At 49.4% G+C, this 18,110-nt stretch overlaps 2 protein-coding genes across 7 annotated transcripts in view; one reads left to right on the top strand and one right to left on the bottom strand.

The window, feature by feature from the left end:
• Nucleotides 1-18,110, bottom strand: part of LOC140409300 (dedicator of cytokinesis protein 2-like) — a 1,572,852-nt gene that overhangs the window by 773,164 nt on the left and 781,578 nt on the right. The gene's annotated exons all lie outside the window — the stretch shown is intronic.
• The window catches only part of LOC140409301 (INSYN2B protein-like), a 275,422-nt gene continuing 258,772 nt past the window's right edge, over nucleotides 1,461-18,110 (top strand). For 5 of the 6 annotated variants that reach the window (XM_072497685.1, XM_072497682.1, XM_072497683.1 and 2 more), the window contains exon 1: nucleotides 1,461-1,662. The gene's annotated coding sequence lies outside the window, so the exon portion shown is untranslated. Of the gene's footprint in view, nucleotides 1,663-9,970; nucleotides 10,249-18,110 lie in introns of all 6 variants that reach the window. The other variant, XM_072497684.1, reaches the window with a different exon arrangement.

Raw genomic sequence — 18,110 nt, 5'->3', positions numbered from 1 at the left:
CTCTGAGATTATACCCTCTGATCACATTTGAACCACACCATCCCCGCTTCGCTCAAGATCACCGAGAACAATTATAATACCAATACCAATTTATATCGCACTTTCACAGCCTCAGGATATCCCAAAGTGTTTTAAAGCCAATGAACTACTTTTGAAGTGCAGTCACTGTTGTAATGCGGGATATGTCACAGCCAATTTGCCCAGAGCAAGCTCCCACAAACAATGAAATATTGACCAGACGATCTGCTTCAGGGATGTTGGCTGAAGATCAAATATTGGCCACGAGTCTGGGGAGAGCTCACCTTCAAAAACAATCCCATGGATGTTTTGCATTCATTTGAGAGGGCACGCTTCAGCGGCCGGCAAGGCATTGCTGTACGGGTAGTGCCAACCTGAATTGTGTGCTCAGGTCTCTGGAGGGGAGGGGGTCTTAAACCCTCGACCATCGAACCTAGATGAGAGAGAGCTACCGAACGAGCCAGAGCTGACACACTGCAGCAGCAGAAACAGCAGCATTCCTGGCTGCATCCGGCAGACTGAGCACAGCTCGGGGGTGGGGGGGGGATCAATCTCTGGACATTAAATAAAAATGTAATTGTGACTTCTCCAACAACATGCTCTGTGTTTGTGGGTAGGGGGGGTAGGTCGGAGATGGGGGTGGGATTTGGTTTGGTATGATGGTGGGAGACGCTGGGGGGGGGGGTTGGACTGCAGGGGGAGACCTTCAGGAGATTATGGAACTTCAGGGAATCAGCACTGGGTATTCATTCACCACAGCGCCCTGTCTGGGGACTGACACATCAGCACAAGACATTAACCACAGCAATGCTGTCTTCTATTGATTTTTGGTGGGTGGGTGAAGGAGCAGTGATACAGAAGCAGGCATACACACTCACACACATACACACACACACACACACAGACTCAGCTGCAAAGCACCCATCAGCATGGGTGAGAGAATTCATAATTACCTCACCAGTGACGTGCTTTCATCAGCTGCTGGGGATCTTGTTAAGCACATTTATTCTCCTCCCCTTCAGAACTCCACTCTGCCATCTGCAGAATGCTGGAGAGCAGTAAGGGACTGAAAGTCAGCCAGCTAGTGAGAGCCCACACTGACACACACACACAACACACCACTCACATATACACACAACACACCACTCACATATACACACAACACACCACTCACATATACACACAACACACTACTCACAAATACACACAACAGACACACACGTACTTTTACACACACTCACCACACACAGACTCACACTCTGTCTCTCCCAGGAGTAAGTCTCGCACATGCTCCCACACACTAACACGGCGTGGCAACCACGAGGAGGATCCTAAGTGTGGAATATACCCCATGCACTTGGAAGAATAGGAAAGAGGGGCGGAGAGGTGGTGGTGATTGGGGGAGGGGGTGGGAGGGGGGGGGGAGGGCTCATTGGCTGCGAGATGCTGTGCGAGAGAGCCACGATGATCAGTGTTAAAGAGGGATCGTCCAGAGAGCCTCAGCCGGTGTTTCCGTCTTTCATCGGGAGGGAACCTCTTCTGAAACACGATGCTGCTTTCCTGAGATAAAAGAGAGAGAGACACACACAGAGACACGCACACAATTGAGGAGAAACTAAGGATGCTATTGCTGCCAAGCTGCAGGTAGGTGGGGCTTTACATACTTACATAAAGAAGCAATTGCTTTCCTGGGAGAATGGAAACTTTTGTGCATTATTTTTCCATTTTCTGTTAGTTCTTCCGTTTGTAATATTTTTGTGGAGCTGAAGCAGTCTGTCATTGCCAAGTGTACCACGACCAGACAGGTTTTAGCACGGAGCGTATTCTGCTCTGGATTCAAGGGATTCGATGATCCGAATTCTTTCTGTTGGACTTAGCCTGAGCTTTTCGTGAGGGGGTGATTTTTGCCCCAGCATGGGTTACATATTTCATGAGCATGTGTGTGTGCAAGGGGTGTGCATATGTGAGCAAGGGGTGTGCATATGTGAGCGAGGAATACTTGTGCGCACGACTTGTGCGTGTTTCTACAGATGAAAAGCACTGCCTGGTGTTCTCCATTCCAAATAAGCTGCGCTCTTTAACAAGCCAGTGGGTTAACCCTTCGAGGTGACCTGCAACTCAACCTCAATATTAAAAACTTCCTCTTGCAAACTTTTCTCCCTCCCCTCCCCTCCCCTCCCAAACCCTGCCAACACAGATGCCTGAATGTGCGGTTGAGCAGAATCAACTTGCCAAAGGGAATTGGGTATATACTTGGAAAAGGGAAAAATAAATTGCAGGTCCACGTGGAAAGAGTGGGAGGTAGTAGGACAAATAAACTGCTCTGCAAAAGGGGCGACACAGTCACAATGGACCAGTTGGCCTCCTTATGATCTCCCATTGGCCAAAAACATAAGTAGGATGTTGGGAGTCCCAGTGACATGTTTTTAAGTTATAAAAAAAAAGAACTTGCATTAACACAGCACCTTTCCCAACCGTACAATATTCCACGACATTTTCCAACTGATGAAATAGTTTACAAAATAAGGTCACTGTTCCACTGTGGGAAATGAAAAACCAATTCGCACAAAGTAAAGCCCCACAAACAGAAATGAGACAATCAGATATTACCTGACAGGGTAGCACACCCTCAGTAGGCACTGTCAGTTTCAACCAATCCATTTCCTTCCTATTGGTAGGGGGGGTGTCAGTGAGGAGTGTCTCTCCCTGTCAGTGGGGAGTGTCTCTCCCTGTCAGTGGGGAGTGTCTCTCCCTGTCAGCGAGGAGTGTCGCTCCCTGTCAGTGGGCAGTGTCCAACCCTGTTAGTGGGGAATGTCTCTCCCTGTCAGTGGGGCGTGTCTCTCCCTGGCAGTGGGGAGTGTCTCTCCCTTTCAGCGGGGAGTGTCGCTCCCTGTCAGTGGGCAGTGTCCAACCCTGTTAGTGGGGAATGTCTCTCCCTGTCAGTGGGGCGTGTCTCTCCCTGGCAGTGGGGAGTGTCTCTCCCTGGCAGTGGGGGGTGTCTCTCCCTGGCAGTGGGGGGGTGTCTCTCCCTGTCAGTGGGGGGTGTCTCTCTCAGTCAATGGGGAGTGTCTCCCTGTCAATGGGGAGTGTCTCCCTGTCAGTGGGTGTGTCTCTCCCTGTCAGTGGGGGTGTCTCTCCCTGTCAGTGGGGAGTGTCTCTCACTGTCAGTGTGGTGTGTCTCTCCCTGTCAGTGGGGTGTGTCAGTGGGGAGTGTCTCTCCCTGTCAGTGGGGAGTGTCTCTCCCTGTCAGTGGGGTGTGTCAGTGGGGAGTGTCTCTCCCTGTCAGTGGGGTGTCTCTCCCTGTCAGTGGGCAGTGTCTCTCACTGTCAGTGCGGTGTGTCTCTCCCTGTCAGTGGGGTGTGTCAGTGGGGAGTGTCTCTCCCTGTCAGTTGGGAGTGTCTCTCCCTGTCAGTGGGGAGTGTCTCCCTGTCAATGGGGAGTGTCTCCCTGTCAGTGGGTGTGTCTCTCACTGTCAGTGCGGTGTGTCTCTCCCTGTCAGTGGGGAGTGTCTCTCACTGTCAGTGCGGTGTGTCTCTCCCTGTCAGTGGGGTGTGTCAGTGGGGAGTGTCTCTCCCTGTCAGTGGGGAGTGTCTCTCCCTGTCAGTGGGGAGTGTCTCTCCCTGTCAGTGGGGACTGTCTCCCTGTCAGTGGGGACTGCCTCCCTGTCAGTGGGGAGTGTCTCTCCCTGTCAGTGGGGAGTGTCTATCCCTGTCAGTGGGGAGTGTCTCTCCCTGTCAGTGGGGTGTCAGTGGGGACTGTCTCCCTGTCAGTGGGGACTGTCTCCCTGTCAGTGGGGACTGTCTCTCCCTGTCAGTGGGGACTGTCTCTCCCTGTCAGTGGGGACTGTCTCTCCCTGTCAGTGGGGAGTGTCTCCCTGTCAGTGGGGAGTGTCTATCCCTGTCAGTGGGGAGTGTCTCCCTGTCAGTGGGGAGTGTCTATCCCTGTCAGTGGGGTGTCAGTGGGGAGTGTCTCTCCCTGTCAGTGGGGACTGTCTCCCTGTCAGTGGGGACTGTCTCCCTGTCAGTGGGGAGTGTCTCTCCCTGTCAGTGGGGAGTGTCTCTCCCTGTCAGTGGGGAGTGTCTCCCTGTCAGTGGGGAGTGTCTCCCTGTCAGTGGGGAGTGTCTCTCCCTGTCAGTGGGGAGTGTCTATCCCTGTCAGTGGGGAGTGTCTCTCCCTGTCAGTAGGCAGTGTCTCTCCCTGTCAGTGGGGTGTCAGTGGGGACTGTCTCCCTGTCAGTGGGGACTGTCTCCCTGTCAGTGGGGACTGTCTCTCCCTGTCAGTGGGGAGTGTCTCTCCCTGTCAGTGGGGAGTGTCTCCCTGTCAGTGGGAAGTGTCTATCCCTGTCAGTGGGAAGTGTCTATCCCCGTCAGTGGGGAGTGTTTCCCTGTCAGTGGGGAGTGTTTCTCTGTCAGTGGGGAGTATCTCTCCTTGTCAGTGGGGAGTGTCTCCCTGTCAGTGGGTGTGTCTCTCCGTGTCAGTGGGGAGTGTCTCTCCCTGGCATTGGGGAGTGTCTCTCCCTGGCAGTGGGAAGTGTCTCTCCCTGTCAGTGGGGAGTGTCTCTCCCTGTCAGTGGGGAGTGTCTCTCCCTGTCAGTGGGGAGTGTTTCCCGGTCAGTGGGGTGTGTCTCCCTGTTTGTGGGGAGTGTTGGAGGGAAGAAAAACCTCAAAGTCTATCTCGACCGCGTGATGTTGGTAAAACTTTGTTTAATTCGGAAAATCTGTGTGCACACAGGAGAGATAGACCCCGCGACTATCCTGTAGCTCACAAAAGTCAGCTCTGCCTGTCCTCAGAATTACATGCATATATATTTAAAGTTCCTTGGAGTCACAAGCAGGTAGTGGCATCAGTGAATCATTCGGAACAATACAAAGTGATCAGTATGCATATTTTCTGGTCCCCGTAATGGGAAAATGATTAAAGAATGCAATGTTTCCTTACAATCTCATGGGTTTGTGCTTAACATATTTAACTTCTAGAAGAGGTGTGAATGTGTTGGACCATGGATCCTTTAGACTTACTGGGGCCTCCTGTGTTTCTCTTTTCATATTCAAAAGCTCTGTGAGGTGATTCAATCATTTCCAATGTGGGTCACTTTAACCCCTTGCGTGCTGGTTTTTCCTTGGGATATGTTTAACCCCTTGCCTGCTGGTTTGCCCTTGACCTGTGCTATTACAATACTTTGAGACATCTTTATTATACCAATCCTGACACATGTAGCAATTTCTTCAGCTAACAGGGAATGTCTCCCTGTCAATGGGGAGTGTCTCCCTGTCAGTGGGAAGTATCAGTGGGGAGTGCTTCTCTCTGTTGGTGGGTAGTGTCATGAATGGGTACCTGTATGGTTAAAAGTGTTACTGGGCAGTGTCAGTGGGGAGTGTCGCCCTGTTTAAGTGGAGAAACACTCCATTTAATGTGGGCAGTGTAGGAGCGGCACACTGTTCCATGTAAGTGTTAGCAGGATATATTAGCAGGATTTACAGATAGGGAGTGTCGCTTGTGTAAGAGGAGAATGCCTCCCCTCACAGTGGGCACTGTTGATGGGGAGTGTTGCTTCATGTTGGTGGTGACCGTTGGTGGGGAGTGTCGTTGGTGAGTATCTGTGGGGCACGTCGCCTGCTCTGAGCAGAGTCAGAATCAAAGATTCAGATGGTGCAAGTCCAGACTTTCAGATTACACTGCCTGTGATTGAGGTTGTATATTCATAGAATTACTACCATCCTTCTCACCCTCACCCAGTGGCCACTGTCAGAGTTAGAGGATCTCAGGTAGTTTTGAGCAATGTTAGAAAATTGCAATCTATCAGTGAAGGGCGAAATGTGTTAAAGTCTCACTCGAAATAGACACAGGCACGCGTGCATGCGTGCACACACATATCTTTACAAGCCTAGGTTTACAAGAATGTTGCCAGGGCGAAAAAAGTGTAGCTACGAGGAGAGATTGGATAGGTTGGGGTTATTTTCCTTGGAACAAAGAAGGCTGAGGGGTGACTTAATTGAGGTGCACAAAATTATGAGGGGAAGAGATAGAGTGGACAGGGTAAAATAGTTTCCCTTGGTGGAGAATTCTAGATAAGGTAAGTGGCAGAAGGCGTAGAGAGGACATGAGGAAAACCTTTTTTATGCAGAGGGTAGTAGGAGTCTGGAATTCACCGCCCGAGTTGCTGGTGGAGACAGAAACCCTAAACTCTTTGAAAAAATACCTGGATCTGCACCTTAAGTGCTCTAAGCTACAGGGCTGTGGACCGGGCCCAGGAAAGTAGGATTAGAAAGGGCATCTGGGTGCCCACAGGCTGGCAGGGACAAGATGGGCTGAATAGCCTCCTTCTATGCTGTAACGGTTCTAGGGTTCTATATACACGCACACCCCTTAATCCTAAAAAGACCTCTGTGTTTGACATTGGTTTAAAGTAATTCATGATGTGAACTCTCTTTGAATTGTTTAACGGGATAAGGGCTATTAAAATTTCAAGGACTATAGAACATTTTCTTTTCTGTGGTAGTTATTAATATTCTGCTCAGAAATACATTTACACATCTCACCTTGGGGCCTGTGTTTGTGTGTTTAGAAGCCGGTGTTTATGGGGTTAATATGCACAGCAAACTTTCTCTTTCTGCTGCTGTTTCTGTGATTGCTTCTTGCAGGAGGATTGGAGCAAAAATCCTAGCAGAAGAAATGTAAATCCTGCTAAGAATCTGTGAGTAGGTTTGCCAAATCTGGTTGGCCCTATTCCAGGAGCTTCCGTCACATGTCCCCCAAACCGCCCTGACCCCACACCACTTTGCCCCCGCACGCTCCCACATTGTTCGCTTGACAGGGTCAGGGTCGGTCAACTCTTCAGTGCTTGAGAAGAGGCTCTCTACTTTGTGAAAACCAAACGTAATGAAGCTGATTTCTTATGGGTTCGTCCTGCTCCTCTTGAGACGGGAGAGTGGAACCATCGAGGTTTCTGGTGAATGGGAGGTGTCAGCACGCTAAGATCCCAGCCTGGCAAAACGTGACTGAAGGTGAGAGCCCCATTATATCCAATGGGAATAGAAAGGAGGCCATGCTGATTATTAAGGGGCTGGTTTAGCACACTGGGCTAAATCGCTGGCTTTTAAAGCAGACCAAGGCAGGCCAGCAGCACGGTTCAATTCCCGTACCAGCCTCCCCGGCAGGCGCCGGAATGTGGTGACTTGGGGCTTTTCACAGTAACTTCATTTGAAGCCTACTTGTGACAATAAGCGATTTTCATTTTTTTTTTCATTAGGTGCTTGGGGCTTGGGTTGGAGGAGGCTCGAATGGAGCCTGAAGACACATGTGGACCTGTTGGGCTGATTCGCCTGTTTCTGCCATCCATGCAATCCTTCTGCTGTCAAAGAACTGGCAGTATGCAGCATGACACTCAGAGTCCGGATTGAGCAGGCAACCTGTTGGAATATCCTGAAGCCAGCTTCCTCGTCACGCACGCAAAGATGCCTGATGTTGTGCCACAGTTGTACAAAGCTTCCGACATGGGCCACATTTGGAGTACCGTATTCAGTTCTGGGTCCTGCACCTCACAAACTGGCTGTGCGGTGCAGATTCACAAGCACGGTCCCTGCGCTGCAAGGGTTAAATGATCAGACGAGGCTGAACTGCTCTTATGGAGAGGCTGATTGAAGGAGTTGATAAAGGAGAAACCAATTCCTCTGGCGGGGAGAGGTAGAGTACGACGGATAATTAAAATTAGAGCAAGGCGATTGAGCACTTCTTCACACAAATGTAATCAAAATCTGGAACTTCCAGTTGTGCCTGGTTGGGTACGGGTGGGGGGTGGGTGGGGGGTAGGTGATGTCAACTGAATATTTCAAAACCGGTATTTTTCGATTTTCGTGAGGCAGGTTTTCTAAGTAAATGGTGTTGACACACAAAACAGCAACGATCCTGTCAAATGGGGTTCACGGCCTGTGGGAATGGTCAACCTCTGTCCCCATCAACGTGAAGGAAGACTGTCTGCGGAGGGTGGGGGAGGGGAAGGGGAGCTTGTATTCCTTACTTGACAACACTGGCAACCCCTGTACTCCCATCTCTCCAAGGCTCTGTCCTACATCACTTTGCTGTCGGGAGATATATTTAGAGTGTTTCCTTTTCATGCCCTGCCTTAGACGGCATTTTCACAGCTTGAAAGTTCAACGGAGTCATAAGTGTATTACAGACTGAAAACACAGATGCACAGGAAACGACTCAATACTATTGGAGGGGGAGGTATTCACGCTTTGAGTGAATTCCCATGTCAGATTAATCCTGTTCTTTGTGACTAGGCTAAATACAATGTCTAAAGCTCCCATTGCATTTCCTTCCCGATTCTGTTCACCGTTATCCCTGAATGACGGGGAGTATAAGCAAGAGGGATGAAACTTAAAGAAGCATTCTCTCTTAATTTCTTAAATTGCAGCGAAGCTATTGTTTTTTTAAAACTGTGTCCAGCTGGTGTGATACTCTTATAAGATGCTAGTTGGGGCTCAGTTGACGCACGCCTTGTCTGTTAACCGGACGGTTGTGGACACTGCTCCCACTGCAGAGATTTATGCTCAAACACGAGGCTGACACTTGCAGTGTGGTACTGATGGCATTTTGTACTGGCGGAGGCACTGTCCTTCAGGTAGGGTGGCACTGTGCACCAATTGACTGATGGACGTGGAGAAGGCGGGGGAGGGAGCGAGGAAAGTGTTTAAGAGCATGTCTTTTGTAAAAGTCAATAGGTTGGGCATTGTTTGCTTCAGAATGGGGGGGGGGGGGCGGGGGTGAGGGAGATTTAATTGAGGTGCACAAAATCATGAGGAGCGAGAAAGAGTGAATAATAGGAAGCTGTTTTTCTTAGTATAGAGGTCATGGTGAGCGCATAAACGTAAAGGAAAGGAATTGGCAGAAGAACCTGATGGGAAAAAAATTTCCACTCAAGTGATGGTGCTGGGCCTGGGACTCACTGTCTGAAAGGGTGGTAAGGGTAGAAACCCTCATAGCATTTGAAACAAAGCATTGGAAACTTACTCGGAATTTTGTAACCCACAGCGCTCTGGACCGAGAGCTGGAAAGTGGGATGAGGCTGGATAGAACATAGAACAGTACAGCACAGAACCAAGATCAAGCTGACCCACTCCCTGGCATTCTGGTGTGCTCCATGTGCCTATCCAATAACCGCTTCAAAGTTCCTAAAGTGTCCGACTCCACTATCACAGCAGGCAGTCCATTCCACACCCTAACCACTCTCTGAGTAAAGAACCTACCTCGGACATCCCTCCTATATCTCCCACCCTGAATCTTATAGTTATGCCCCCTTGTAACAGCTACATCCACCCGAGGAAATAGTCTCTGAACGTCCGGTGCAGACTCAATGGGCCGAATGGCCTCCTTCTGCACTGTAAATTCAATGATAATCAAATGATAATCTATGATTAATCTAGGACAAGGTTCGGCACAACATCGTGGGCCGAAGGGCCTGTTCTGTGCTGTATTTTTCTATGTTCTACGTCCACTCTATCTATCCCCCTCATTATCTTATAAACCTCTATTAAGTCGCCTCTCATCCTCCTCCGCTCCAAAGAGAAAAGCCCTAGCTCCCTCAACCTTTCCTCATAAGACCTACCCTCCAAAACAGGCATCATCCTGGTAAATCTCCTTTGCACCCTTTCCAATGCTTCCACATCCTTCCTATAGTGAGTTGACCAGAGCTGCACACAATACTCCAAATGTGGTCTCACCAGGGTCATGTACAGTTGCAGCATAACCCCGCGGACTTGAACTCAAGCCCCCTGTTAATAAACGCGAACACACTATAGGCCTTCTTCACAGCTCTATCCACTTGAGTGGCAACCTTCAGAGATCTGTGGACATGAACCCCAAGATCTCTCTGTTCCTCCACGTTCCTCAGAACCCTGCCGTTGTCCCTGTAATCCGCATTCAAATTTTTTCTTAACTCTTTTTATTTCAGCTGACACAGACACGAAGGGCTGAAAAGGCCTCCTTCTGGGCCATAAATCTCCTGTGATCCTACGACGGCCTCAGGTTGTGAAAGGCGCTGGGTGAATGCAAGATCTTTCTATTTTTTGATGAGAAGGCCTCTTGCTTCGGAGTGGCGGCACCTCGGAAACATGATTGTGGTAGCTTTTCCCAGTTCCGATTTTGCCGGGAATGGTAAAAAGCTTGCTGCTCAACATGGTTTCCAACATAACTACACTTGGCAAACAGGGAACCCACTATCCTGCCTTGGTGAGCAAGTAAATTACTTTTTTTTAACCAATACAGTTGATGAAGACGGCGCCCCTTTAAATTGCAGAGTTTATTTTTCTCGTCCCATACTGTGATGTGTCTGCACGGTTCGTTGTCTGAAGTATTTTGAGCAGCGTATTAGTTTGCTTTATTTGGCTGTCTGTCTCCACAGCATTCCGATTGATTTCTAAACCGAAGTGCTAATCTGCGACAATTTCTGCTGCTTGAAGAAACTTATGTTAATGTTTATGCTGAAGAGGCTCCTACTTAACTGTCAATTATTCTTCGACCAGCCTCTTCTCTCTGGATGCTCTGTTTCTGCTGTCTCTCTTTTTCAGTATGGCATCTCTCCCGCTCTACTGCTCTTGCCTCACTGGCTCTTGGCCCCTTTGTTATTTGTTTTTCAATCTCTTTGGGTGCGATTTAACGGCCTCGCCTTGCCCCAACTTGGTGTCGGGACGGGGGCAGTTGACTCTCGCGGGATTTGCGACGCTCGAAACGCCTCGCAAGATTTAACGGAATCTTGCAAGACGTCGCGATCTGGATCTTGACGTCACTGGGAGTGATCCCGATCTGCATATTTAAATGGATCATTTAAATATGCATTATTGGGATTCTCCTGGCGCCTGGGACTTTTATGGCCGCCCCTGGGTGACATCGACAGGGTGCCGTTTGGTATTGGTTTCCACAAAGGTGGACGGGTCGTAATGGCACCTGAGCGGATCTGCCAAGCCGTTTGAGGTTCCCAAGTTGGTGGGGACAGAGAAGAGTGGCAAGCTGGCATTTCCTCTGGCAACCGGGCAATTTGGCACTGCCAAGCTGGCACCCTGGCAGCGATCGGGCCCAGGGAGGGGGGGGGGGTACGCTTTACAAGATGTAGAGGAAGCGAGGGGGTGTTCCCGGGGCCGCCGCAAAGTTTTGGGGAGTGGGAGGTAGGGGGCGGGGGAGTCAAAAACAGGTTGGACGGGCTTAAGGGAAGGAAGAGATAGCGGTAGCCCTCCTAAATGGCGCCCCCATCTGCGAGGAGCTTTTCTTGCTGACAAACATCCGCTCGCCAGCAGGAAATGACTCCAGATGTGGCCTCGGCAGAGTGAAACTTCCCAAGGCCAAAAGAAATGGCAAACTGCTGTTGAATAGCGAGGTGATTGTCAGCGCTACAGGCGTTGGGAAGCACTCCGCTTAATGCGCCCAAAACCGGACATAGATTTTTTGTGAATGAATTGTGCCCTCTTTCTGCTGTTTCTCTATTTAATAATAATCGCTTATTGTCACAAGTAGGCTACAATGAAGTTACTGTGAAAAGCCCAATGTGGCCACATTCCACCGCCTGTTCGGGGAGGCTGGTACGGGAATTGAACCCGCGCTGCTGGCCTTGTTTTGCATTACAAGCCAGCTGTTTAGACCACTGTGCTAAACCAGCCCCTTCCATCGACAGCCTTATCTATCCTCTGCTGTCTCTCTCCCTCCCTGTTGTCTCTTACTTTTCACAGTTTCTCTCGCTCGTCTCTCTCCTTCTCTCTCTCCTTCCCTCTCTCTCCCCCTGCCTGCCTCCACCCCCGACCCTATCCCCATTCCTGGAAAAACCGGAACTGGGAAAAGCTAACACAATCATGTTTCCGAGGTGCCGATACTCGGAGTAAAAGGCCTTCTCATCAAAAAGAAGAAAGATCTTGCATTTACCCAGTACCTTTCACAACCTGCCTTCCTCTCCACTATCTGCTGAGTCTCCCTCCTGTCCTGTCTCCAGTCTGTCTGCTGGATTCCTCACTCCTGTGTCTGCCTGTGACTCTGTCCAACCGCTGCTTCTTTCTCACAGGATCCCGACAGTGCAGAAGGAGGTTATTCAGCCCATTGAACCTGCACCGACCGTCCGAAAGAGCAGATCCGCTCCCCCGTCCGCTCCGACCCTATCCCAATAACCTAACCTCCACACCACCGGACACTAAGGGCAATTTTACCACGGTCAATCCATCTAACCTGCACATCTTTGGACTGTGGGAGGAATCCGAAGCACCCGGAGGAAACCCACGCTGACACGGGGAGAACGTGCAAACTCCACGCAAATAGTTACCCAAACCGGGATTCGAACCCGGAATCCTGGCGCTGTGAGACAGCAGTGCTAACCACTATACCACTGTTCTGTTCTCTTCTCCCTGCTTCCACCTTCTAATTTTGTTTGATAATTCTCTCTACGTGTCTTCTGGAAGGGTGGAGCAGAGGACAGGCTAAGACGGAGGGGTGGGGGGTGTTGGGGATGCACAGAGGGCGGGGGGGGGTGAATGGAGGGAGACCTTTTTAAATATAACACCTCGACCTCCGAGCCTATGAGGTAACAGCGAGGAGGGCGGTTTGCTGCCCGCCTCACCTCCCCCCATGAGATTCGCCACGTACCCCAGTAATGAGCTGAACAGAGCAGGATCATGCACGTTCAGCTATCCCGCCATCCAACAGAATCACTCGAAATTCCACGCCCGCCACCGAACCTAGAGTCTGGAGCAGAAGATTCCACCTTCGGCTGTTTAGCACAGGGCTAAATCGCTGGCTTTGAAAGCAGACCAAGGCAGGCCAGCAGCACGGTTCAATTCCCGTACCAGCCTCCCCGAACAGGCGCCGGAATGTGGCGACTAGGGGCTTTTCACAGTAACTTCATTTGAAGCCTACTTGTGACAATAAGCGATTTTCATTCATTTCAATGTGCCTCTTTTGTTGTCTCTGTTTCTCTGTAACCTCTCTGCTGTTTCTCTCTCCCTCTATTTCTCTTATTTCGCTCCGCTTCCTCTCTGTCTGGACCCTGACAGATATATTTCCATGTCGAATGTGTCCCTCTGCGTGGCTACTGTCTTTCCCTCTTTGCCACTCTCGTTTCTTTCTCTGCATTACCTCTCTGTATGCTACCTCGCCTCGCTTCTGTCTGTCTCTTCCTCTCTACCTGCATTATCTCCGGCTATTGTCTCGCGACCTCTCTCTCTCGCTCTCACACACGCGCCCTTTCTAATGTGTCTTTCTGTTTAATCTCCCGTTGATTCTGCGAGAACAGAGGAAAATAGGAGATGGATTGTGGAGTCAACCGTCCGACTCTGAGCCTGCTCCTGAAAATCATACCCAATCCCCGAGCTCAAATCCACTGTCCCGCGCTCTCAACACATCCCTGGATTTCCTTGGTATCCAAAAATCCATCAGTCTCTTTCTCCTTCCAGTGATTGCAATGTTTTCCCTTCCTCCCGAATAGGATTTTTTTCACAATCTAGACATCAATATATTTATATACCAATTCCCCTGTATGTAGGCAGTTGGGAGTTGATGAATAAATAAAGGGAAGATGAGAAAACATGTATCTTTACACAGGGGGTGGCCAGAATGTGGAATTCTCCTGTAAATGCGGAGTTTCGCAAGCAGAGTTCGGAAGTTCCGAAAACTAAAAGGCAAAATATTAATGGAAATGGCCAGGGGGCTAGGTGATTTGGTAGCTTTTACAAGGGAAATCTACAGCAGGCACTGATGCTGAATGGCTTGCATATTCTGCAAGGGTTAAGACTGGATTCCAGGTGATTTAAAAAATATATTTCATGGGATGAGGGCATCGCTGGCTAGGTCAGCATTTCTTGCCATCCCTAAATGCCCTTGAGATAGGAGGGCTGAGCCACCTTCTTAACTTGCTGAGATCCATAAGGTGCACTTACACCCACAGAGCTGTTTGAGGGGGAGTTTCAGGATTTTGACTCGGTGACAAGTGAAGGAATGGCGATTTACTTCTACGTCAGGATGATGTATGGCCTGGAGAGGGTATCTGCAGATTGTGGTGTTCCAATGCATCTCCAGCCCTTGTCCTTCCAGGTGGTAGAGGCCGTGCGTTCGGAAGGTGCTCTCTCAGGAGCCTTTGCTGTGTTGCAGCAGTGCATCATGGAGAAGGTGCTCATTGTTACCACAGTGGTTCAGTGGTGGAGGAAGTGAATTTTTAAGCCGGTGGATAGGGTGCCAGTCAAGAGGGCTGATTTGTCTTGGATTCTTGGTGTTGGGCTTCTTGAATGTTTTTGGAGTCATACTCATCCAGGCAAGTGGAGAGTATTTCATTGCACTCCTGACTTGTGCCTTGTAGTTGATGGACATGCTTTGGAAAGCCTCAGGGTTAATTCTTCCTCAGAATTCCTAGCCTCTGATCTGCCCTTGTAGCCGCAGAATGTTTTGCTGGTCCAGTTCAATTTCTTGTCAATGGTAACACTCAGGATATTGATAGTGGGGGATTCAGCGACGGTAATGCCATTAAATCCTCATTTGTTGGAGGATGGTTATTGTCTGGCATTTGTGTGACATGAATGTTACGTTTCACCTATCAGCCCAACCCTGGATATTGCCCAGGTCTTGTTGCATTTGGACATGGACTGCTTCAGTATCTGAAGAGTCACAAATGATGCTGAACATTGTGCAGTGATCAGCGAACATCCCCACTTCTGACATTATGGTGGAGGAAAATTGTTGAAGCAGCTATAGATGATTGGGCTGAGGATGCTACCCTGAGGAACTCCTGCAGTGATGTCCCGGAGCTGAGATGATTGACCTTCAACCACCACAACCATCTTCCTTCGTGCCAGGTATGACTCCAACCAGTGGAGAGTTTTCACCTTGATTCCCATTAACTTCAGTTTTGCTAGGGCTTCTTAATGCCGCACCAGGTCAAATGCTGCATCGACGTCAAGTGAAGTCACCCCCACCTCACGTCCATGTTGTCCTTTTGTCCATGTTTATACTTAGACAGTCATGAGGTCAGGAGCTGAGAGACCCTGGCGTAAGTCATACTGAGTGCCCATGAGCAGGTTCTTGCTGACTTAAGTGTGATTTGACAGTACTGTCAATGACCCTCGTTCTAACACTTTGCTAGTAATTGAAAGTATTGAGTGATGGGGTGGTGATATCGGCAGGATTGGATTGGCCCTGCTTTTAGACATACCTGGGCAATTTTCCACATTGTTGGGAAGATGCCAGTGTTGTTACTCGATCTTCTTTTCCATTGTATTGCAGTGTAAAATGGTATATTGACTATCTGCTCCAATTAACTAATGCCAGGGCCCAGTTGCACCCAATATTAATCGAACATGCTGTAGGCACACACACAGACACTATCTATGCATTTTGCCACTGTCTACGCAGAGTTTTTTAAATATTTTATCGGTCGGCGCGAGTTGGCACATGAGTAGGACCGCCAGTATGTTCTGGTGCATGCGCAGAACCGCTGGCGTGATTCCTGCGAATGCGCAGGGGGTTTCTTCTCCGCGCCGGCCATGGCGGATCCTTACAAATTCCGGCACGGAGGAAAAGAGTGCCCCATGGCACAGGCCTGCCAGCAGATCGGTGGGCCCCGTCGTGGGCCAGGCCACGGTGGCCCCCCCCCCCCCCCCCCCCCCCCCCCCCCGGGGCCGGATCCCCCCGCACTCCCCCCGAGGACTCTGCAAGCCGCCCTCCAAGCCAGGTCCCGCCGATATTGACCTTGTCTATTTCACGCCGGAGTGACTGGCTGAAAACGGGTGGACGCTCGGCCCATTGGGTCTGGAGAATTGCCGGGGGCGTCGCTGCCAATGGCCCCTGATCGGCGCGGCGCGATCCCCGCCCGAAAACTGCCGTTGGAAAATTCGGCAGCCGGCATCGGAGCGGCAGGGCGGGATTCACACCACCCACTGGCGATTCTCCCACCCGGCGGGGGGTCGGAGAATCCCGCCCCTTATTATTAAACAGTGACCCAAGGAAGTATTCCTGGCAAATATTTATCCTCACTCAATAAACGTCACTAAAACAGATTATCTAGCCGTCATCACGTTGCTGTTTTGTGAGAGCTTGCTGTGCACAAATTGGCTGCCACATTTCCTACGTTGCAACAACTACATTTCAAAATTACTTATTTGGCTGTAAAGTACTTCGGGATTTCCTGAGGTCAGGAAAGGTGGTGCAGAAATGAAAAATTCTACTTTCTTTCATTCTTTACAGTAGCTGCCATTGCTTCTTCCTGTGAAAATATTTCACCAAACACATTAGGCCGAAAAAAATCTATCTCTTTTGAGTGATCTCGGCTCCAAAGACCAACCTTCTCTGCATAACCGTTATTCCCGCCTCTCTCCAAAAGCCATCTTGTTGCCCCTGGGACACCTTTCATGTCCGCCTTCCACAGACCCAGGGATCTTTATTGTGAAAACACACTTCAGTTACTTGTGTCGTCTTAGTATTTGAATCCTTCACCAGCACTCAGTCTAATAAGAATTCCCAATAAACGTCCAAGCGTGAAGGATTGTTGAAAGATAATTTCCTTTTACCACACAAAATACAGAAAGCCAGCAGGTGGGGTGTCAAACTTATTAGGTGTTTTATTTTGGTGGAGGACATAATCAGTGATGGCGTTACATCACATTGTCAGAGGGCAAGAGGCATGGAAGCCTAGAGTAAAGCAGGAAGGAGATTAAGAGTGCAGATCAAGGGTAGGATCAAGGAAAACCCCAAGGCCTTTTACACATATGTGAGAAATATGAGAATGACTAGAGCGAGGGTAGGTCCGATCAAGGACAGTAGCGGGAGATTGTGTATTGAGTCTGAAGAGATAGGAGAGGTCTTGAACGAGTACTTTTCTTCTGTATTTACAAATAAGAGGGGCGATATTGTTGGAGAGGACAGTGTGAAACAGATTGGTAAGCTCGAGGAAATACTTGTTAGGAAGGAAGATGTGTTGGGCATTTTGAAAAACTTGAGGATAGGCAAGTCCCCCGGGCCTGACGGGATATATCCAAGGATTCTATTGGAAGCAAGAGATGAAATTGCAGAGCCGTTGGCAATGATCTTTTCATCCTCACTGTCAACAGGGGTGGTACCAGGGGATTGGAGAGTGGCGAATGTCGTGCCCCTGTTCAAAAAAGGGACTAGGGATAACCCTGGGAATTACAGGCCAGTTAGTCTTACTTCGGTGGTAGGCAAAGTAATGGAAAGGGTACTGAAGGAAAGGATTTCTGAGCATCTGGAAAGACACTGCTTGATTAGGGATAGTCAGCACGGATTTGTGAGGGGTAGGTCGTGCCTTACAAATCTTATTGAATTCTTTGAGGAGGTGACCAAGCATGTGGATGAAGGTAAAGCAGTGGCTGTCGTGTACATGGATTTTAGTAAGGCATTTGATAAAGTTCCCCATGGTAGGCTTATGCAGAAAGTAAGGAGGCATGGGATAGTGGGAAATTTGGCCAGTTGGATAACGAACTGGCTAACCGATAGAAGTCAGAGAGTGGTGGTGGATGGCAAATATTCAGCCTGGATCCCAGTTACCAGTGGCGTACCGCAGGGATCAGTTCTGGGTCCTCTGCTGTTTGTGATTTTCATTAATGACTTGGATGAGGGAGTTGAAGGGTGGGTCAGTAAATTTGCAGACGATACGAAGATTGGTGGAGTTGTGGATAGTAAGGAGGGCTGTTGTCGGCTGCAAAGAGACATAGATAGGATGCAGAGCTGGGCTGAGAAGTGGCAGATGGAGTTTAACCCTGAAAAGTGTGAGGTTGTCCATTTTGGAAGGACAAATATGAATGCGGAATACAGGGTTAACGGTAGAGTTCTTGGCAATGTGGAGGAGCAGAGAGATCTTGGGGTCTATGTTCATACATCTTTGAAAGTTGCCACTCAAGTGGATAGAGCTGTGAAGAAGGCCTATGGTGTGCTCGCGTTCATTAACAGAGGGATTGAATTTAAGAGCCGTGAGGTGATGATGCAGCTGTACAAAACTTTGGTAAGGCCACATTTGGAGTACTGTGTACAGTTCTGGTCGCCTCATTTTAGGAAGGATGTGGAAGCTTTGGAAAAGGTGCAAAGAAGATTTACCAGGATGTTGCCTGGAATGGAGA

The sequence above is a fragment of the Scyliorhinus torazame genome, chromosome 3 (genome assembly GCF_047496885.1).
Source record: "Scyliorhinus torazame isolate Kashiwa2021f chromosome 3, sScyTor2.1, whole genome shotgun sequence".
NCBI lineage: Eukaryota > Metazoa > Chordata > Chondrichthyes > Carcharhiniformes > Scyliorhinidae > Scyliorhinus > Scyliorhinus torazame.
The sequence above is the reverse complement of the archived record's forward strand: the minus strand, read 5'-3'. Positions and strand labels throughout refer to the sequence as shown.